Here is a 21235-nt window from a genome sequence, read left to right on the forward strand (position 1 = left end):
CAATAGGTGCTTTGATTTCAAAATAGTATTTTATGCTGTTTTATCATTTTCAAGCTCCACATACGGTACATCTTTTAATATGTAAGAAATGGAATGGTGATTTGTTGAATAATTGAAGAGTTATGAATCACTGAATATTCTTCCCAATGTGCATGCATGCTATAAAAAGAATAGAGAGAAGGCAGAATAACAGTCATGCGGCACCACATTGACCTAACTATTTTCCATAACTAAAACAATACCTTTGTGTAATCTTTTATTTCAAGGGTTTTACGATATCATTTGGGAGATGATGCAAATGTAACAAATATTAAATATTGAATAATCTGTTTACCGGCTTAATATATTAAACAGTAGGAGAACACAATTCCTTCAACATGAATGATTAAGTGTGTGTTGAGAAAGTGCAGTGTAACATAAAACAATGAATTAATCTCATTTCCCTTAAACGGAAGGTTTTTACAATACCTACAGTGAATTGGGCTTTTTGTACATAAAAGCAATTGCTTTGTAAATGAACCAAATGCCCCTGGGCCTCCTCTTTAATCTAGCAGCTCCGTGCACACACTGATCGCAGTGAAATTTACTATGTTCAGCGACTCAAATGAAAAGGCTACCAAATGCATCCACAGATCTACAGTGCACTATTACAGTGATGCATCCATTCCATCAGTCTTTTTTTAAGATACATCAGTAATACATGAATACAAAAAATCATGTTGTAACTGTTAGATTAGGCCATAACTTGAGATGCATTTTGATGAAATACTTAAAAACAAAGGTTGTAACTGAAAAACAAAAAATCCTACTTGTGTGTAAATTGCTGCAAAGGAAGAAGAAGTTTTCACCTAACCAGATTCTTAATTGGGCCTCAAATAACATAATAAGTCCAGGTAATGTATTTAGAAATACATTACATATATAGTACCATAAATAGTTGGTTTAAAGTGTATTCACGAGTACTACAGAGTTGGTATTTGTAGTAGTGTTGGCCCGGGCTGTATGATGGTGTCCCTGATAAGTATATAATTAGAATTGGCATGTTGCACTCCTTATTTCAACATGATTAATCAGTGGTTCTCTGTTAACTTGAAAGGAAATATTAGATCCTGACTAAACTTTGATGAAATCCAGAGTTACAAGTAAGAGATTTGGGTCAACTAATGAGAACAGAGCGTCCCACTTTGCAAGTCCAATTGGGAGAGAGGCAATTTGCATGTATGCAAATACTGTTTGAGTTAATTGCATAACTTGGCATTCAATAATGACTAAGTCGTGTTGGTTTTGTGAATGTCGGTCCTTTACAACTGGACCGTGTCAGCGGTTGTGACCGTTGGCAGAATTCTCTCACTGATGGCCATTCAGGGTGTTCACACATTTACACTTTTTCTAGAACACACAACACATTCAAGACAGTGCTTCTACGTGAGCTGGGTAACTGTTTACAAAGCAAGATCAGTATAGCCTGCATTTATATTCAGAAAGGAGAGGTTTAGAACAGAGATGTACAGTATGTATCCTTTTTCAAGTCACTTTTTATGCTCACTGTCATGAGCGTAAAAGGGCAGTTTTTCCCAGAACTCTCTACCACCTCTTGAGCTAAGGGCTGCTGATAGATAAAAATATAGCAAATTCCATCACTTGTCTGTAATGTAATGCTTAAAACTTAATACGAATAAAAAACAAAGGTGTGTCATTAGCACATTTTCTTGAGTCCTGGTAGATAGCTACATTAAGAATATATGAATATAAATATATGAATTAAAGATATTCCTCACTTTTAATAATACATATTTTTATGGGATTATGTGTACCATTACATACCAATCATTTGTAGGTTACGGTTAAAGTTTAAAATTATATAATGAATAGCAATTCTAACATATTTATACACTGGCTTTACAGTGTGTTATAAAGCAGGTATTAACTGTGTGTTCATAAGTATAGCAGCTTTACAACTGTTTATGAATGTATTAAAAACTACTGATTAAATATGACTACAACTGTGTTAAACCGTAACATGCACCAGTTATGATAATAGTTGCTATATATATATATATATATATATATATATATATATATATATATATATATATATATATGTCTGCTGCCATCGTCTTCTTCTTACTAATGTCAACCTCATTGAGAATACAAATCACTGTATTCCTTAGCATGAATCAGCTGTATACCTTTGAAACCTGCTCTGGCTGCACTGTAATCAACCCCCCCCCCTTTCCTCACTCACTGACTTGAATGGTGTTCTCTAATTAACCATGCAGGGGACAGGAGAAGAACACATGTTAATTTAATGTAACAAAAATGTTGATTTTCATGCACTCTCCTTTTCAAATATTTATGGGCTAGACTTGAATTTCAAGATGCATCAAAGACTCACATGGTATGCAAATGTGTCTGCCTTACCCCCCAACAAGTTGGACTGTCTTTTGCTCTTCGTGCAGGCTTCATGCACTCTACCATCTGAGCTATAAAGAGGAAGCCATTACAGTCACCTCTATAGAAATAGTAGTCTCTATTTGTGTTTTGAGAACTATCCGACACCCGTTGGCACCTGCTCAGTTGCACCCATGTGTCACTCTGTTAAAGCCTGGTGGGAAATGCCACAATAAGCACAATGAGTCATGTCTGTAATTTTCTGATGCAAATAAAATTGTCATTTTCAAAGCAGCAACAATGCAGTCCAATAGCAGCAAGTGTTTAACGGAAATTTGTTTACTGGGTGCAATCTTTGGGTCAGGGTTTACCACATTTAAACATAATTTCAGGCAGCATGCAGTTAACCTTAAAATAAGCTGAGGCCCAAAACCTCTGATTGTGTCTCTAATACAGTCATCTGATTTGTGTGGGTTGGAGGATATCTGTAGGAGCTCCTCTCAGTGACCAAAAGGTGGCGTATGAGACACGTGAAACACACATTTCAGTCCAGGTAAGTCCGCTACTGAAGAGACTGAACACAGAGCAGACATCACATATGAATTACCATGCGTCGATTTGAAAAATACAGTGATAGATTGTTGCGTAACTGTTTATTATTTCACCATACTAAGGTGTTTCACTGTGTCTGATTGTTGGTCAAAGTGGTGGCATGTATTAGATTCCTAGTTTGAATTGAATTGCTGAATCTCAGGAGGCAATCAGTGTCTGCAAAACTATAGAAAAACTTTCTTTCGGAAAGGTAAGTATTTATTTTCTTTCTTCTTTTTACCTTAAGCAAATTTCATCAGGAAAATGTAGATATAAACTAAGGAGTATTGAACATTGTGATGCTCCTTGATGGAGACGTGGTGCGTTTCACTTTACCTTGGACAAAAAAAAAGAGAGAAAGTGAGGCGCACGAGAGTCTGGGCTGATACGATGTTGTGGATGAGTTGTGTGGCCAATCCCCCCACTCTGCTTCTCCTCCCTCTTGTAGCTTTATGTGACTCTGCAGTTAACAATCAGAATTTCTTCCTGCTGTCTCCTCTCTTTGTAAGTAACTTTCTCATTTCTATAATATGATCCATGATAGTCTGCTGATGTGATTCTTCTGGCACGTTGAATAGCGGAGTCACTGAGGGTGAGTGCTGAAGCCTGATGTGTATTGGTGCTTGTCACAAAAGGCTGCTGCTGATTTATATACAACTTTCCCGTCAGTTGTCTCGCTCTTGTCTTTCTATTCTGGCTCTGCTCTGATTTGTGCACGCTCCTATTGTATTGTTTGACATATGTGGGCCTCATCGAAGCTCAGCTGATAATTTCAATATGCTCATTTAATACAAAGCTTCTGTTTTTGGCAAATGATCTCAAACCGGTGGGTTTCCTGGGTCAGCCGCTGGACCTTTGCTTTAATTTGAGATGTCAAACGGCTTGTTCCAGATCTGTTTTAAATCATAATACAGGCTATATTTAAATGAATGCAATCGCTCTAACTTAATATCAACTGAATATGCATTAACGTACCGAGGCAACACATAGATTATTTTAGTTATATCTTCTGTGTTAAAACCCATATTGTATTTTATACAGAAATTAAGAAATAAAATGTATCAGTCCATGAAAGTTAAAAGTTAAATGTGATGCTGGAAAACAACATTTTCTTTCGTGCCATTGCCCATATTTGTTTTAGGCTATACAATTACACACTAGTCATTTTTATTTTTTAATCATCTAAATTGTATGACTTTCAAAATTGACCATGTCATGAGGATACGTCTTTTATTTTTGACATTTTCTTTGAATAATAATGTATTTATCTAATGATAAATATTCGGCGTGAAAATAAATCTAAAATGCTCTGCATGCCGAGAGGAGTGTAGCCTATATGTTGGACGTACGTTTTACAGCATAATCTGTCAAAACAATTATTTTAAATTCTAGTAAAGCTGAGGTGCATAATGTGACTTCCAGTCAATGCAATTTGCAAATATCCGAAGAGAGAGCTGGAGACATCTGGGTAGTGTGTAGGCTAAATCAAAATGCCTTGTATATGATCTTTTTTTTTTTTTTAAAAACGTCATAAGAAAGAGTCAGTATATCTTAGGTGCTGATTAGTCTATGAAAATAAATGCTGTTTTATCACACAAGTCTTAACTAGTCAATGAGCTCCTCTTTCAGGGTTCCTCTCACCTGCTCTCATTATCTCATATCAGTTGAATCTATTTTCCTCTAAAGAATCGACGATTTTAAGACACTTTGATTGAAGTGGAAGAGGTCAGCGCGTTTGTTGTGCCCTAAAAAAATGAAATAAAAAGTATAACTATGTCACTCACAATGAAGCATCAGAACGGAAAAAGTCATCCTTAACTTTTCAGTCGCTGCGCCTGTAAGTGATATTCATTTAAGTAAGCTTATTAAACTGACTAAACTGCGGGCAGTTACAACCATCCTCCCTGTCTCACTTTTATTTCGCCACAAATCTCTCTCTCCTCTCTCTCTCTCTCTCTCTCTCTCTCTCTCTCTCTCTCTCTCTCTCTCTCTCTCTCTCTCTCTCGCATCTCTTGTGTGGGAGGAGGAGGGGGGGGGGGAGTCCTGCCTCTTTGCCTTCCTCAGATCAATGCCCTGGCCACTCACTTTCTGATGTTGCACGACGGGAAATGCTTTGAATACTTGCGACATGGCTGCGCGCATTGATTGCCAAGATTGACAGCAGCTCTAACCATCGTATTCTCTTGTCTGAGTGTGAAAGTGAGGCAGATAAAGAACAGATAGGCGACCAACAAAAGGTACTTGTAGTTTTGGACAGCTGAACTTCACAGAGTAGTGCACGGGATCCCCTCATATGCCCCCGTGTGAGCAGACTTAAGTTTTCGCTCAACAGATAGCTCAGTGATCATTTTCTACAAAGTGTAGCCTAGTCTAGTAGTTTACGCACGGGAGAGGACGCATAACTATCTTCTTCACGGCTCAGATCATCAAGGTAAACAAGACGTCTGCTGTACTTTTCAACATGCTTTCTCTTGTCCTGATATATTCACCTTGTGTTTTATTGCTGATTCCTAAAAGTCGAGCGCGCTGTCACCGAACTGTTTCTGTTCAGTGCGCTCATTTCGCTTTGAAACCATTTTTATAAAGTTATTTATGTGTTATGCTTACACTGGTTTGCACCTTTTCTAACGGGGAGAATGACTGCCAAACTTTCATTATTGCGATTATTTTATGCGTCGCTTTCACCAAAACAAGCGGAGTACACGCGAGACGAGTGGCGCGGTGCTGGCTCGGAGGCGCTCGGGTTCACCGCGGAATCGGCGAATCCGCATCTACAACAACATCTAACTTTATCAGAACTAAACCAGGACCATCTTTGAAGGTTTGAAATCAAATTTCTTTTTTTGTTCTTTGTTTATTTCAGCAGACACAGGGACACAGGCTGTTCAGTGTCAACTGCAGCGTGAACACCGAGCGGGACTGTTGTCACCGATAACGTGTTCACTAAACGCGATTAACAAGCGGCGATTCTTACTTAACTGTTAAATATGTAAAGGTTGACAGCGCTTTAGTGTTTGTGTTTACATGTCCCGTAACTTTCTTCTGCTGGTGGCAGTTTCACTTCTGTCCACAAAGCGGTAGCCTACTATTCGTTGACACAATGGCGTGTGCCCTGGTAGGTTTACTCTTTCTGCATGTGATGTGGACAAGTTTATTTGCAGCTCGCACATGTCTCCTTATACCTTCATACATTCCGGGGCTCTTTAACCCCAAACTGCCTCCCACCCGTAGACTTTTGTCTGATTTTTAAATGTTACAAAAAAAAGTTTCTGGCCCCCGTGTAGCCTGGGAATTTGTTCTTCCTTAACTTTCTCGGGGGGTCAGGGGAATTGACCTCTAAAGAATGCTTAAGCCATACATTAAGTTCAACAATCGCAAGGCTTGTCCATTTAGAGAAGATGTACTTGAACAGACAGTTTTCCATTTAAGACGAAGTCTCGGAAGCTCGGCGCTCCGGGTTTGAACAGACAGAGGTTCTTTTGTTAAAAGTGCAAATGTACTTAATAAGGATGACTTGTTTCCTTACATTTGGACGCATTAGACATTAAGACAATTCCGAAAATTAATCAGCATGGCCTTTAAATAGAATCATTATTGTTCAGATATTTTTAAAAGCAAAATATAAACTTTGTTCTTATTTTTTGAGTGAAAAACACTTTATATATATATATATATATATATATATTGTTCATTAGAAAATATTCAACTTGTACAAACTTAATAAATCATTTCCATGGTGTATCATGAATTTGAGGTCAAGTGAAATATCAGTGGCTGAGCATGATATTGGCAGCGCGGAGATGGCCCCTCAGAAGATGTTTTCCAAAATTAGACACTCTATGTATATATATAAAAAAAAGGAGCCTTCTAGAGCGACTGTGGGAGTTTTGATAACATTTTAGAATCAGCTGTGACAACACATTGAACTTTCTTAAATTCAATTTTTGCAGTTGTGTCTTTCTTCTACTTATTAAACACTGAGCACGTGCGTTTTGTGACCACACACATAACACACCTGTGGCTAATTATTGAAAATGATCTCTTCTTAATACTCCTCAAACCCATTCTCGGCTCATTCTCGCAGGAAAGTTTTTTTTTTTTTTTTTTTTTTATATTGCGCTATTTTGCATTGAACAGTTGCTCTTTCTGTAGCTGTGAACGCAAGTTTCCTCATAAGGTAAGGCGATTCTGGAGACCAAATGCAAGTCTAAATGGCACATTTATAATTAGACTGCCCATTCAGCACATTGTCCTGATTGCTATACAGGGACACTCGGCTCTGTCTCTATAAGAGTTTGTCTCTGACGGCTTGTGCAGCTCAGCGTGTCGCTCACTAAAAGAGCGAGAGGGGAAAGAGTGAAAAGCGGCATTAGAGCCCTTTGATGCCACACAAGCGCACTTTGCTCCTATTTAACATATCTCATTTATTTTTGCGCACAGAAACTATACCGGCATCTTAATTAATCACCTTCTACCTTTCTACACTTGTTTGCAGTTGTTACACACAACTTAAATGTGCATTTTAATAATGGGAGAAAAGTTAAGTGTTACTATAATTTTGGCAATGTTATCCCTTTAAATAATTCCTGCTGTTTTATCAGACATACGCGCTTTTATTTCGCAGTGATTGTCGCTGATTTAAACATTAATCAGCAACTAAAGACTGGCACTTTGTTGGAATGCGAGGCTTAACTGAATTGCAGGGCAATAATATAATATTTATCATATTTCATACTGACTGGCCTTGCATATTTCTGTATTTTTAAGGACTAACCTGCGGGTGGATCTTGAGCTTTTTGCAAGACTGAGAAAGACAGCATTTCCAACCTGGACTCAGCATAAGATATAGACTCGCTGACGCTGATGTGCCAGTAAGTTCAAAGATTCTTAGGACTTTCATTTTGGCATGAAGGGAGAAGCCACCTGGCTCACTTGTCTAAACACATCCTGCACTCTGTCCAAGTCCAATGTCTCCCGTGTTGCAAGAGCAACTTTTCCGCTGAGAACCTTTTTTTTTTCCATCATCATACATTGCGATTAGAGCGTTTTTTATTATTTGTTTTAATGAGTGGAAGGGAAATGTTGTGGATGAGCCCATCTTAAAAATTTTTTAGATTCAGTGCCACCAACTAAATTGACCTCTAGCTCTTCTTTTAACTGTCCTCATCATCTAAAGGTAGGGGTTGTTTAAACTAAGCTCTTGTGCCAGCAATTAGTGGGGATCAAAGAAAAGGCAGGAGAGAAAGGAAAAGTAGGGAGGGAAGGAGAGGAAGACAGAAAGCGGGGGAGGGATTCAGAAAGAAATGTTATATGTGATATTGTTTAAATATTGTTTTCTATATCTTACCTTGTATATGTGCACATTGATTATTTATTATGCTTTTGGTTGATGCTATTTAAACAGAAGGTGAATCTGATCATTTCTAGTTAACAGCAGATGGTTTCTACTGGGAATTGTATTACAACTGACTAAAAAAAAAGTCCCTTCATCAGTGTGCTTGCAGATCTATATGAGTAATTGAAACGTGTTACTTCATTTCACTGCTAAAAATCAAATATTATTTCTCTTAACGCCACACAGAGATGTGAAATGAAAGTGCTACTTTCTTTAGGTTTTTTTGCAACGGGTTTTACGCTGCCAAACAGAATTCTTTGGAATTACAACCAATTCCAACTCACAATAAGATGATTTCACAGAAATCATTTTGCCATGGTATTATAAATAATAGTGATGTGTTGTCAGCTGCAGATAGAGCGATGTCTCAAACAATATTAACAAAATGTGTAATACTGTATGTAGCTTATTCCATACACAGTTCTGAAGAGAAGGACCTAGATATTTAAAATAAAACTGTCATCGTTTTATTGTGTGTGTGTGTGTGTGTGTGTGTGTGTGTGTGTGTGTGTGTGCGTGCGCGCGTGTGCGTGTGGGCACCTGTGCCTTGGCATGTGTGCATGCATGAGTGATACTTTCCCTCTCTCGTATTTTGCAAGAGAATGTCTTTAGTCTTCACACGGATAAACACTACCGTTCATTTTGATTTGAAACGTCAAAATCCAAAAAGCCAATCTCCCGACCAGATGCCATTTAGACCGCATAACTAAGTCCTTACACATCGCGTTATCTTTCCATATATACAGTGTTCTGCAGAGAGACAGCTACTTTGTTTCAAGTGAGAGGACGCTGCTGGGATGCGGGCAGGGAGGGCAAAGCTATAGAGGGAGGGGGCAGCTGAGGGGTGCACAGGTACTAGTCTCCCTCTCTTCGTTGTAGTGGAGGGAGCGGCTGAGACCTGATGATAAACAAGATGAGAAGAGGTAAACAACAGCAGGCCTGGTAAAGGTAGAGGAGGGGGGCAGCAGAAGGGTGGAGGACCGCAGGAGATAATAAATGTGGCAGCACATGTTGTGACATCTGTCTTTCTAAGTGTTATCTAATTTGCTGTAGAATATTTCAACAATGATCAAAACTGATGGGAACATGCCATGGCAGTTGATTTTTTGTAATTCGTCCCCTTCAACTAGAAGTTTCTGACAAGTTAGTAACATATCACTCCTGTCATGATGCTTCATTTTCCTTTGCACGACGCTGTGATTAGGCGTTGCACAGTATGTATAATGAATGCATGCATTCCTCCTCCATACAACAGAGTGTGTTTGGTAGGGTGGATCAGGTCTTGACACTTCAGGGTTTGAATAGTGGCTTTTTCTCAGTTTGCACCGTTGTCACTTCTCGTAGGAGAAATGGTGATGAAATCAGTGGTCAAGTGAGTCACCAAGAGCAGACAGTGGGGCACACAGTCACATAGTCACTGTCTTACATGAAAAGCTGAGAGGAAGGGGAGCCAGACACATTCAGTGTAATACACCAATAATACACATTTTGAATTTCATCCAAGATTAAACTTGAGTACATGGTATTTTGTATTCAGAAACAAATAGAACCTATATGTGCCAGCACTTAGGCCTACTGAACATCAACAAGGGCAGGGGCAGTTTTTCCTGCTCTATTAGATCTCTTTGTCTCTCTGGCTGCTGTAAGTGAACAGTATTGCTGACATTAAAGGATTACACATGGAGAAAAAAAATCTAAATATATGTATCTTCACAGGAACTGCATAATTGCACAAGTAACCTAAGTGGCCCATTTTGATCTGTATCATTCACTCTCCCACCAAAAATGTTTTTCTCAAAATAATTGGACATTTTCTTTTAGTCCATAGCATAGTTGTGCATAATTAACTCTGACTTCAAAATGCAACAGTCTAGGCTACGGTAAGTAGCCTGTGTTGATTTTTTAAATCGCACATTAATATGTAGAATTAATTGGCCAGGCCTTGGCGGCCGCTCGTTTCTGACACAGGTCTGGGACTGTAATCAGGTGGAGGAATTAGTCGGACTCATTGTTTTTTATGAATCAGCTGAAGATTTGTACAGTGGCTGTGTGAAGATGGTTGACTTTATTTCCATATCAAAGAGGCACACAGTGCAGCCGGGCAGTAATTAAAATGTGGTGGATTTTAGAGTCCCCGCACATGAACACACGCGCACACATGCGCGCACGCATGCACACACACACACACACACACACACACACACACACAGCATATGGACCAAGGCTGAGAATTATCAGGTTGTATGAAATAAGTGCAGGTGGTTTAAAACTGAATTTTAAGCAAACACTCATGTTGATCCATGTTCCTTTTTCAAACATTTGACAACAGAATCCAAAGCCTTTTTTTGTGGCAACCATTTTGTTAGCTACAGTTTGAGAGAGCTGTGCATTAATAATTATTTTCACACACTGCAGCTTTCACTGACTGCAGTCACACTAACCTTCAACTTAAGACAAATTATGCTTATTTGTCAATCTATAAACTTTTCATAGATAGATCTACATATGTTGTATAAGTGACCTTGCTGCTGAATGCTGGGGTTATTTAGAAAAAATAAAAAGGAAGAGGAAGAAGCCGTGATCTTTTGCCCCTAATGATTTCTGTCCTACTAGAATTGAAGAAGCTCTGAAGACCTGAGATTGTGTCTTGTGAGTGAACAAGGGAAAAGAGATTAGTGTAATGTGGGCTGTTGCGCTGCTCTGACACAAAAGCGTCACAACAAGCCTTTTCCTTGTGATCCCCCCCCATTGTGCTTGGATCAGATCCTCCCATGGGCAAGCCACTGGCATGGAGGAAGCGTTAAAGGACTCTGAAAATATTACTTGAGCCAACACGGGCAGCTGTGACACTAAGAATTTTTATGTTTCATGTTTTATGTGAAAGAAGGCCTTAAAAACCTCATCCTCTCATATGGGTAGAAGTAGCCCAGTTATGGCCTGGGACACATACTGTATTTGAATTTCCTATTTGTTATGAATAACCCTGTTGAAGGCAGTAGCTATTTTTGTATCCATGTTACACAGGTCTCCACTGTATGTAAAAGCTGAACAATTAGACATTATCCAGTTGGTGGAGGGTGACAGCCAGCTTGGTATCTGCCAGCGTGATCTGACATGAGATGTAAAGTATGCTCCATAGTTTTGACTAAGCCAGCCATTCTGGTTTCTTTACTCTGCGATGTAGCCTTTAGGAGGCTGGGAGCCGTTTTGTTGGCACACTATTGTTTTCAGATCAGATTGGCAACTTTATTTTTGCGTGTATTTGTGCATTGTGTTGAAACCTCCTGAAAGATGTGTTATTATGAAAACATTACACAGTATGGTGTTGTCTTAAGCATGCACTGTAGGGACATGGCCATGATGAGCTATTTTACCATAATGTGGCACTTCGATCCGTGACAAAGAAGGCTGGTCCAGATATTTGGCTTCTCCAGTTTGATTGACAAGTGAGTATAAATACAATCAAACTGTTTGAGTCACTCCCCTCTGGCAGGAGGCTGAGGTCCATTAGGACCAAAACCTCACGCCACAAGAACAGTTTGTTCCCATCCGCCACTAGCCTTATCAACAAGGCCCGGAACCCACCCTGACACTCTCCACACCACACCTCTGGCTCTACATGCCACTGTACATACTCTGCTGTACTGCTCTTTCTAGTTTTATTTTTAATACATACTGTGTGTATATATATATATATATATATATATATATATATATATATATATATATATATATATAATATATTTGTATATTTGTATATTGTTTATATTCTAATACTTGATTTTCTTAACCTTCTTATATTTAGAGGATGTGTGACAGGCACCTACAACACCAAAACAAATTCCTTGTATGTGTAAAAAACACACTTGGCAATAAAGCTTTTTCTGATTCTGATACCAAAGATTTGACTTCATCAAGAAAACCTTCACCATGTAATTGCCTAAATGCAAGAATGGCCTGAGATACCATATCTGGCATATTTACACTAATTCCAAATGTTGATTAAACCCTTAGTTCAGCTTTAGCTTGTGGATTTCATTACATTGTTGAAGACAGGCCAAAAAAACGCTGTCTTTGCTGCCGCTGAATTTCACGCTCTCCAGATAGTGTGTCAGCCCTCTTGGATGAAAACAAATACCGATCAACCACTTGCATCATGGAGCAGCTATTGTGACATCTAAAACAGGCGGGGACGTTATGGAAAAGAAAGGACGTATTGGGCCAGAAATCAGATTTCCAATAGTTTTTTTCTGTGGAAATGCTAATGTTTGCTGCCAAAAATAAATCAAAGTGACAAAGAGAGGGTGGGGGAATAGATCGAAAGGTTCTTGTGGCTAAAGTTTTGATGAAGTTAACCATAGCATCTCTTCTTGCCTAGGTCTTTTGTTTCCTTTCTGAATAATTTCTTTTTACTGCGACTTGGATGTGTTACAGTGCTTTGCCCTTAATGTGCATTATGAGAAAATGGCTTCAGCAGACCTTACCACAAGCTTTCTCTCGCTCTCTCTCTGAGTAAAGGGAGGGGGTGTTTAGACCCTGTTGGTGAAAAGATGGGTAAAGAGCTGATTTTCTGAGACTTAAGTCTCCGCACAAATAAAGATGTTAGTGTTCATGTTCCTTCAGACCCGTCTAATGATGTGTAAGTGGATCAAACTCAGTCTCCTTTAGTCTAAAAAATTATTTTTTTCTCCTGACCCGCACATAGTGAATGTTTCATGGGGAAAATCTTGTATTTTCAAGGGTGTTGATATTTATTGTACTTACTCGGTGGAAATATATGCAGTAGTAGCATCGAAGCAGTGGCTGACTTTCCCTTTCATTTGTTTCCAAATGCCACATTTTCCTACCCTCACAAGTGCTGGTGCATTGTGAGTACTGGAGCAACTTTATCTATCACTCTGCCTGCTTGTACCATAATATAACCATAACCATAACAGAGGCACTGATGTTGGAAAATATGAACTTTCAGCTTAAACCAAATTTGAATTAACAGTCATCCGCTCGTTCTTTAAGGCTCAGTGAATTAACACACATGCTTTAGAAACAACCGTTGAAGACAGTGGAAACATTTTGCAGAGTCTGAAGCTGCACTTAAGAAACCTCTGGCTGGCTCGACGGCACATTTATAAGCAAAGTGCAGCTACAGCGAGGAAAGCCCAGAAAGCCTGACTTGGAGCTCAAAGAATAAAGCCAAAGAAAGAACCGTCTGTGATAATCACTTTCTTGAATAGGACATAAAAAGAGAAATCTGCTGAAATGATAGAGAAAGCCTGTGGTTTGGCCCATGTAGTAAATTTCCCATGAGTCTCTTTGACAATCTGAGGGGATAGCCACTCTGGCACACGCCACACGCCCACAACACACACACACACACACACACACACACACACACACACACACACACACACACACACACACACACACACACACACACACACACACACACAGAGTGCGGTTTCTGCCAGGCAGTATGGGTGTGCAGTATGGGAGGAGGCTTGTACGAGGGAGGATGATTGACAGGAGGTGGGTGAGGACTAGACTGAGGGGGACCAGAGGAAGATGGGAGGGGTCGTCCTGTCTGAGGAAAAGTAACACTTGTTCTTTTTTCCACTGGACACGACGGTCTGTAAAATCTACAGAAACTTTGTTTACCGTAAAAGAGTGGAATGACATCGTGGAACATGTATTAATGACCGAAAATGTTTAGATTTAGAAAAAGATGGATCTTTTGCTGGAATATTATACGACCACAACTAGTAAACCCTGCAGACTGCATACAAATATATACAAATGACCTCAAAACCTTCCCTCCTACAATTATGTTCATATGCAGCTAATTTGCAATAGCGATTTACGTTTACTGTCGAGGCTTGTTCGCAGAGTTACTTTCTTATACTGCAGTGTAAAGTCACAGGGAGGAGGCCAGGCACGGTTTTGGATCCTAACACAGTTGACTTTTTGAATGTTTCTTGATGTTGCTGCCAACCTTAACGAAGTGTTTTAGTTTCCCAACCTTAACCATAATGCACTTACCACGACCACAGTGATTCCCTAACTCTAACTAAAGAAAGCTTTGCGTTGCCTAAACAAAAATCATAAATGTAATTATGCTTTAGTTGCAAGGAGTGGATATTGTGGCAAAGACAATTGGCAATAAACTCTTTGCCGCAACAGTTAATGTAAAAATGTAGGTTAATACAAATCTGAAACTTCCAAAAAAGATGGAATTAAAAACAATAATGAATATAACTTCAATCTTACAGCCTTACATTTCCTCAAACGTATTGCAAATGATATGCATATGGACATAAGCTGTAGAAGACACCATCCCAGTCAGATGCTTGCTCGTACATATGCACGTGAAGCAGGGCTATGGTTGCGTTTTTTGTGATAGCAAGGAGAAAGGCTTTATGTTTTTGGTTAGGGGTGGGGTTGAGGGTAAACTGGGGAGGTACAATGTTCCTCCTCATCCTCAGCAAAGCTAAATTTATTGGTTACCATCTGCAGGGTGGAGGAGTTTGGGTTGTGGCCAGGCCAAAGAAAGGCTTCTAATTAAACAGTCATCATTATCAACTTGTGGTCAGTGATCATCATCTCCAACACTGGTTCTTCAAGATGAACATGGAATCATTGAGGCTTTCCCTGAAGCCCATGCTGGACTGAATTAAAATAGAAGAAGAAGAAACAGAAGAGAAAAGTGCTAGCAATTTTTTTTTTCTCTTGGCAGAACAGGCAGCATGAGGCCCTGTGCCATATCCACTCAGGTTTAAACAATTACCTGACATCAGAGAACGCAGTAGAGCCACAGTGCTGGCACAACCATCATGCTTTTGACTGCTGTACTTCAGGCCACGGTTTCAGACATGGCCAAGTGTCACATGCAAGCGGAGCTTTCGATAATTTCAATTAGTGTAAGAGGGTGTGCCTGCAGTATCTGTATCACTGCTGCTGGAGGAGCTTTGCTTTGAGGTTGACAGCCCCTTAATATAGTATTTCTTGGTTTGATGTGTGAGTGACACAGAGGCGATCCAAGAGGACGGCAAAATGGTTTATTAGGACCTAATTAGAGCTCTGTGATTAAAGGGGAAGTGACTGTGATTAGGAGACCTGCAGATGATGTGGAAACATGGATGAATATTCAGAGGAGAAATAGCACAGTATGCATGAGCCTGTGTGTGTTTTGCTACAGAGTCCGGGCTGCCTAGGAGCAGTCGTGTTATGATATCATCTTTACAGCAGATCTACAGCAGAGGAGCTTTACAACTTAAGCTATTAGGCAGAAGATATACAATTGAATATGCTGCTACAGCTGATGTTTTCTGTGAGTATATGTGCACTTGCTTCATGTAGGAATTCAAACATTTGATGAACAGCTCTTGTATCCCAAACATAATGATAATAATAATATTAATAATAATAAATGAAGATGACCACCTCAGTTGTTTATGGTCTCTGTCCGGCATGTAAGGGTAATGCTTCAGACTTTCACAGCCAGTTGAACATGAAACCATGAGGAATGTTCTGCAAATCCAGGTCTACTTTGGGAAGCTTAGGGCACCAGCACAGAATCACACATTCTTGTGAACTTCAGAGGGTTTAATCAAAGAGATAAATTGTCTTATTATTATTATTCGTCTTCATGAATGGAAAGATTAGCATTGGACTTTCTTTCTTTTCACCTCACAAACTTCTAACTTTTTCAGATATGTGATAGCAACTGCCATTAGAAATCATTTATGGGAGTGTTCTGAGGGCAGGAGATTGTCAGCCGGGCCTTGCGATTTTACAATTTCACAACTGACTTCCTCCTTAAAATGACACAGGCTTACCTGCCTATTACTCCCTTTGATTTCTACAGTACATGCTTTTGCGCTCTGAGAGGTATTCATAATAACCTTAAACTCCACTGGCTTCATTGCTAAGGGTGCTTATCTCTCGGCTATTCAAGAGAAAGAAGGGTAATATTTTTTCCAATTTCAACATTTTACTGTTAGGCCACAGTCTGCCCAAAACCACGTTTAGGGGGCCGTTTGGAATTGCAGACATGCACACGTATATGGACACATACATGCACACATGCACTGACACAAGCACACGTACACACACACACACACACACACACACACACACACACACACACACACACACACACACACACACACACGGCAGTTCTTTGTAAATATTATTTTGCCATTTAAACATTGAAATAGTACAGCTGTGAATTTTTTTTTAGCTGGATGGAAGTCACATATTTCAGCACATTTATTTATATGTTTAATTCAGTGTAAATTTTAACTGACATTTCTAAAGGTTGTAGGAACCAGTCAGCTAGTTTTATTTAAAAGGCTGCGGGGCTCATTCAATTGAAATTTACGTCTGTTATATTCAGAGAAAAATAATCCTGAAAAGTGTTTTTCTTTTATTAAATAGATCTTACTTACCTTGCAGCACTTAATTCATGTTTGGACACGCAATATAATCTATTTACATTTTCATTTTGTCCCAATGGAATGTTCAAAGCATACTCAGCTTTAAAATGTATACTAATATGTAATGTAAGATATACTTGAAAACTAGTTTGCGGTGAGTGGTAGTGGCCATGGAGAGCCTTCTTTCTTTTGCTTGGAGCAATGTCAGTTTTTCTTGTAGAATAATGAAAAGCATATGTTGGGCAAGTGAATAAAACACCATGATCTTTCATGTCACCCACCTGTCGTGTTTTCAGCACAATTAACCTAATGTTACTATTTTCTAAACAGCCACACTAGAGCCTCTTCCTCCTGCTCTTCTACTGCGTTCTCTTCTTCACAATTTTTTTCATGCTCTGCAAAGATACCTGAAGGTTATTGGTCTAACACTAATAGTAACATATAGAAGCAAACTAAACACTTGAAGGACCAAACTAAACCTTAATGACTAGAATTTAAATACACATAATCTGTAGGTGCAAAGTGTTTGTTTGAACTACATCTTTCTCCAGCAGTTAACAGTGCGCAGTAGGTTTGTACTCTGAGTCTAAGTGCTCCCCAGCGCTCTGCCTGCTGAGTTTCTCAGTTTTACCGTTGCTTGTGCCATGCTGTAATGGGCTCCCAGGACATGATGGGAATATAATAACTGCTTGACGATGTTTTCCTTACCCCCCTCATTCTCCAGTAAATGTAAAATGTGCCCAGAAACATGGCATATATGGCACAGGTTGTGATGTCAGTTGTTATTGCTGGATATGCAAACCAGTAAATTTTGGATTATTTTCCACAATCTGCTGTGCAGAGTGCATTATGTCACAAAGGCCACATTGTAGCTAGCTGGGTGTAGTGCAGTGTTGTCTCTCTCTGTCTCTCTCTCTTTCCCTTGTTCTGTGCGTTGTTTAGCCACCTTATGTGCCTCCAGTCCAGACTGAAGCCTTACTTTATGCACATTTTCTTTCCTTGTGCTGCAAATTAATTGACAATGAGCCTACAGGATCCCTTACATGATGGAGTAAAATCATGCATTAAAAAGTGTGCAGACGTATGGCCATGAACCGTATCCAGACTCAAGTCCCCCCCATTTTCGTTATTTGCAAAATCTCTGTGGGTATCTTAGTGGTATTATAATATTAAGGCTGTATTTCTTAAATTATTATTATTATACATTCGCACCAATAGAGTAAGTCTGTGAAATGTGAGTTTAAATGATGAGATTAATTAACCAAGTAATGATTTTTTCTTTCCTTTGCTGTACAATTGGGACTCCAATGCTGCTTTTGTTCATTGCAGTATGGAATGGAAGAGCCTCCTGTATTTCCGCTAATTAAATTTGCCACTAACATAAGCTGGCAGGAACCTCTTACCTTGTTTGACTTATTTATTGCCTGACTGAAGAGGTAATTTGACCTTTTATTTGAAAGGCTCTTTTTGTTAATCCAGAAAAGGAGTGTTAAACTCAATTATACTAGTGATCAGTTGCTCAAACACTACATTTGTTTCCTCTGGGGGGGAAGGTGGGGGGGCAAGCCAAGTGGAGCCCTGCTTTGAGCGTCTTGTCCCTTACTCCTGGCCCTTCCACCTCTACAGGGCAACAAGGGGGGAGAGGTAAATTAGGCAGATAGAGAGAAATGGGGTTGGGGGGCATGAGAGAGAGAGAGAGAGAGAGAGAGAGAGAGAGAGAGAGAGAGAGAGAGAGAGAGAGAGAGAGAGAGAGAGAGAGAGAGAGAGAGAGAGAGAGAGAGAGAGAGAGAGAGAGAGGAAAGTGCCCTACAGTTCCTGCCATGTCACTGGAGATTTGTGTCCTCCTTTTAAATCATTTCCCTCTTAAGAAGATTAAGAAGGCAGAAATATTCTCAAACTGATCATTTTCCCTCCCCCTAAATGGACTCATTTGCATTTGCAAACGCTGTTATTAATTGTGGGTTTCAAAAAAAAGACAAATGACCTCTGCAACTGTAAATAAAAAATAAAAAACAGAGGTTATAATGTTAATTGTTAAAATGGCTGTACAGGGGCCAGTGGAGCCGAAGCAAAGCATATGCCCTCATCGGTATTAGATTTACACCATGGCCACATGCACTACAGTACAGGCTTAGCTTTTTATTTATTTAGTGTATATGACCGTTAAATCTTAGTCAAGATTTCAGTCAGTTTTCAAGTAAATTGAGTTGTCCTGTGTGTGTGTGTGTGTGTGCTCTGTTTTAATCAGTCGTTTAATTGGTTTAGTATTTCATCAGAGAAGAGACTACAAATTGTATCACTTATTTGTCAACTTTTTAGCAGGGTGCATAGAAACATGCATTGAAATGCTGTACAGTACAGTGTTATATCAATGAAAGATAAAGGTTTTTCAACATGGAATACAAACATAGCAACTGTAGTCCTACCTTTTCTGAGAACACTGCAGCCCAGACTTTCTTTACTCTGTTACATGCTACAAAGCTCCCCACATGGCCTTAGTTAAAGTTGTCTGCCTGCATTCTGCTAAGCTCGCCGCTAAAACAATTATTGCCAACTTAAGCCTGCCTCTGCAGATCGAAAAATGTGCGAGAGTAATAAAAGTCATTGGTGGAAAAGACCGCTATCAAATAGCGCGTCGCTGCTTCTCCTCGAATAAGGAAAACACTGAATAATTTGCGGACACCAATGCCTTGTTGTAACCTGATCATTTATGGATCAGTCGTTTCCTTTCTGGTTTAATTCACCATGTGATTGATTTTCAGTGCAGTACCGTTGGAAAATATCCACACTAAACCGTGCCTGAAATAGGGAATCATTTGAATACAGATGCTTACGGCTTAGGCCTTGTCACTGGAAACCACTTGGAGCCAGGAGACAATTGCAGGTTGATTGTGTTGCTTCTGACAGAAGTTGCGATTCCTTTGTACAAGGCAGAGATATTTGCATCTAAATGCTTATTGTAGACATCTAAACAGCATAAAGACTGATTGTAAATGCCAGCTGTTGGGCTGTACTCGGGAATAAAAAAAAAATTTCAATAAGGAAAATTGGGATGGAAATGAGGAAATTATTTTCAAACATTGGAGCTGAAATCAATAAGTAGGAAATGGCAGTGCTTGTTGTGCTGGTTGCATTTGTCATCTTTATTGAACGTGTTTGTACAATCACATATTAATCTATTTACAGTTAGCTACTGTATGTTGTATCTTAACTGGTGGAAACGCTGTTTTATTCAAATGAATTATTTCTTATATTATTTCTTCTTCTACATGTAACTAGGTTACAGTGCATGTGTTAGATGTGTAAACGATGTAGGAATTTGCTGTTGGTTGATTGATCAGATTGGAAATATAATACAACTGTTATAATATATTTGACATATGTCCATTTGATGTTATGTTTACAGGTGTTTGAGATAGTTGTAACATGCCATTCCAACCGTTGTAATATTTGTGTGTGTGAGTGCATGTGTTCGTATGTGCGCTATGTATGTGCAATCATACAGTATATGTGGGTGTACATGTGTGTGTCTGCCTGGTGCCCAAAGCAGAGTGATGCCCCTGCTGATTCTGCTCCTCTAGCTCTTAGTCCTGCAGCACTCAGTGTGTCTGCCTCCTCGGGAGACTGGCAGGCTTCTCTAGTGTGGCTCCACAAAGGCCCAGCCTCCTTTGAGGTGTTAAAAACTTCTATTAATGCATCTCCCTGGACAAAAAAGCACCAAGCACATTTGAGTCCAGTAGCAACACAGGCAGACATTGTGGCCACGCTTCTCTAGCACTCATTTCACAGATTCTAAAACCAGTATGTGGTGAACAGGATTTGAGGGGCTAAAGTGCCCCGTGAGGGCCAGGCGATAAGAGGGTAGAAACGCCACCACGCAGGAAAACTAGAAGATGGGTCCAGGAAAATAAACACATTACCTGGGAGAGAGGGAAAGACTTGTTTTCATACCCCTGCCCCCAACATACACAAATACGCAAACCCCACACTGAATAAGAAAGAAACTGAGAAAGTAAAAAAAAAAAGGAAAAGGAAATATGTGTATATCTTGGAAGTTAAGAAAAGAGGTCTCATCAGTGTGCAAAAAGACAAGCCTATTCTGTGTTCTCTGTCTTTACAGTCTTTGGAGTGAAGAATATGTGAGAGAGCATCAAAGAGAATTGATAGGTTGCACGCCTGCCTGTTAGGAGCACTGGGGACCGAATGCCATCCACTGTGGAGGATAACATTCTATTTGCTGGTCGATTCTCTCCCTTCACCCTGCCTCAACCCAGTTGCTCAGTAAATAGACTTTTATTCTTGTTATTTGACGCAGAGGAAATGACAGACAGTGTATTTGCAGAACAGCACATGAAAGCCTCGTTCAGCCACAGCACTGTATCTGTATCAGGCTATTGCTTGCAACAAACTCTGGGTATAATAGCTGCTG

The 21235-nt window shown here is 39.5% G+C and overlaps 1 protein-coding gene across 1 annotated transcript in view; it reads left to right on the forward strand.

Moving 5' to 3' along the window:
- Nucleotides 1-5047: 5047 nt before the first annotated feature.
- sox6 (SRY-box transcription factor 6) overlaps nt 5048-21235 on the forward strand; it is a 135122-nt gene continuing 118934 nt past the window's right edge. The window contains 1 exon segment of the mRNA XM_028568814.1: nt 5048-5413. The gene's annotated coding sequence lies outside the window, so the exon portion shown is untranslated.

This window comes from Perca flavescens, chromosome 1, assembly GCF_004354835.1.
Source record: "Perca flavescens isolate YP-PL-M2 chromosome 1, PFLA_1.0, whole genome shotgun sequence".
Lineage (NCBI taxonomy): Eukaryota > Metazoa > Chordata > Actinopteri > Perciformes > Percidae > Perca > Perca flavescens.